Genomic DNA, 2,804 nt, shown 5'->3' with positions numbered 1-2,804 from the left:
GGAGACCCGTCCTGGTGTCCCTGTGAGGGACGGGAGACCCGTCCAGGTGTCCCTGTGAGGGACTGGAGACCCGTCCAGGTGTCCCTGTGAGGGACGGGAGACCCGTCCAGGTGTCCCCCGCCCCTCCCACAGTGACCTGGAGACAGACGCCAGCTCCCCGCCACCCAAAAAGGAAATGGACGGATGGACATTTCAGCTCCTTTTTCACATCAGACGGTTGGTTCCTGTCGTCCTCTGAGATCGGACCGACAGCACCGAGCCGCCATCAGAACATTAGTCTGACCCTCAGCCGGACCGCCGGAGGACGAGCACACACCCAACTGACAGCTGCTGACGTCTCCCTGGTTCTGATGCATCTTTTACTGGTCCTGAACTGGTCCTGAACCAGTCCTGGACCAGTCCTGAACCGGTCCTGGACTGGTCCTGGACCGGTCCTGAACCGGTCCTGAACCGGTCCAGATAGGTGAAACACCATGGACAGGAAGGATGAAGGAACATGACGAGCAGCGGGCTCAGAGAGGGACAGGTTGGACGAACGTTGGATGCATGTTGGATGCATGTTAGATGGACGTTGAATGAAACAGAACCGTTCTTGTCTTCTGTCCTGATGATGTCCTGTTCCTCTCTGGCCTTTTTATTTGTTGCTGTTTGTTGTTTTTAGCAGCTTTCTTTGCTCTGGAGGCCATTTTGTCGAGCCGTGGCCCCGTCAGCTGCTCCTCTGAGCTTTCGTAACGTCCTCCTCGGGTCGGGAGGTTAATGTGTCCTCGTCAGCACCGAGGGAGACATGCTGTCCTCCCTGTGGGTTCTGCTAATTAAAAGCTTTGTTCTCAGCAGGAAATGAAACTTCCTGAGACGACGCTCCGCTCGGCTCCGCTCCGGGACAGACGGTCAGAAACACAACCAGAAGACTGCAGGACTAAAACCTGGTTCAGCTGCTGGTTCTGGTTCTGCACAAACAACCGGACCGGGATCATCCTCAGGGGAGTTTCTTTCATCAGAAAAAAGATAAAAATCTGGTTTGAAATAAGATTCTGTGAACTGTTCTGGTCTCTGAGAGTCCGAGTCCTTCGACAGGATGGTTCCTGCGGAGAACGTGAAGCTGACGTCACTCTGTGGGGACATGTTGTCCAACTGGTTGTTCCGGTGTCCTGACTTGTCCCCTGAGGATGAACCTTCAGCGTCTCGTTGAACCGGTTCCTAACAACGACTGACGAAGCTGGGAAACCTGTCGCCCCGTTCCGCGGACCGGGTCGGGCCGGATCAGACCATGCCGGACTCACTGAGCTGCAGGGAAACCTGTCGCTCCGTTCACCGGCCCGACCCGGCCCGGTCCGGACTCACTGTCTCCTCCTCAGCTCCTCGGTTTGCTTGTTTTCAGTGTTCGCTCCTGACAGAACCGACGTAGCTCCGATTAAAACCAGCAGAACTGTCTGTGGGTCCGGATGGAAGCAAACTGTGAGAACTTGTTCAGGTTCTCCTGCACCAACGCCACACCTTGTCATCACCTGTGAGCTTCTCTTGTTTATCGTGTTAGAAAATCAGCATCATGTTCTGCAGAACCCAGAACCGGTCCTGCTGCCTCCTGAAGTGTTTCCTAAAGGAGACAGGAAAGGAAGCAGTGAAGCTCCTTCCCTCTGCTCCTACCAGAACCTCCCAGGTGGCTTCACTGGTTGGGCCGACCCGTCGGGTCAAACAGAGACAGACAGATGTTATATAAGCTGCAGTCGACTCCATTAGAGCTGAATGGAGATGATTCACACACACACACACACACACACACACACACACACACACGCGCACACAATGACATCAGGCTCCACAGGGAGCTATAACACACACTCCCGTTTCCTGGCAACATGATCGCTGCCCCCCCTCCTCCCCCTCTGCGTGCGTCATCAATTAAAGAGAACAGAGCGGGGCGAGAGACACCGAGGACACACAGGAGAGAGAGGGATGGAGCGACAGGTCTCAGTTCAGGTCCTGAGGAAGGAAACAGTTGGAAACCTTTTGTTTCCTGCAGGACTCTGACGTTCTGCAGACGTTCCGCAGACGTTCTGCAGACCTTCAGTCCGACAGAAACAGGTCCGAGGAGGAGCCCTGATGTTTGAAGTGACAGGTGGCTTGCAGCTGTTCTACCAGCCGGGCCGGTTTCCTTAGAACCCGGCTGGAGAACAGATCCCTCACAGCGGGACCACGTGGAAGCAGGAGGTGCTGGGAGGTTCCCCAGCTGGTATTTTTAGAGGATCGCAGCCGTAAACACAGGAAGTTCAGGTTTGTTGAATCTGAGGGAAACGTATCCTCACGCTGAGCTCACACGCTAACGTCCCGCCGCCAGCAGCGCCGCGCCAGGCTCGGTTCTGGTTCCAGTTCCTGACGGGACCTCTGAGGAGTGAAACCAGGCCGACTCCTGCTGAGGAGCATCAGCTGGACCAAGTCTGGATTCTGCTGATCCAGACTTGGCTCAGAGTCTGGATCTTCAGGACCTGAGGACCGGAGCAGGTTTCAGAGTCCCACCTGAACGTCTTTCTGAGCTCAGAAAAGAAGAAAAGTAAAGATCAACAGAAAGTGGCTCATTTGTGGTCTCCATGGTAACCACACACCTGTCTGTTACAGACAGAAACAGACTAAAAAGTAAGCCTCAAACAGTCACTGTGTGAAAATAAATCAGGTCTGGTTCAGACGTCCATCTGCTGGATGAGACGGACGTTTGGACAGAAGGACGTCCAGAAGTCTGCAGACGTTTCTGATTGTCTCTGACCCGCTGCGGGTCCAGACCTGTCCTGAGCTCAGACCAGGACCCGCTG

General features: G+C 54.8%; 1 protein-coding gene across 3 annotated transcripts in view; it reads left to right on the top strand.

Annotated features, from left to right (window-relative positions):
• ece2b (endothelin converting enzyme 2b) overlaps positions 1 to 2,804 on the top strand; it is a 24,232-nt gene that overhangs the window by 4,394 nt on the left and 17,034 nt on the right. The gene's annotated exons all lie outside the window — the stretch shown is intronic.

This window comes from Kryptolebias marmoratus, linkage group LG5, assembly GCF_001649575.2.
Source record: "Kryptolebias marmoratus isolate JLee-2015 linkage group LG5, ASM164957v2, whole genome shotgun sequence".
Lineage (NCBI taxonomy): Eukaryota > Metazoa > Chordata > Actinopteri > Cyprinodontiformes > Rivulidae > Kryptolebias > Kryptolebias marmoratus.
This window is presented reverse-complemented; position numbering and strand designations above follow the sequence as displayed.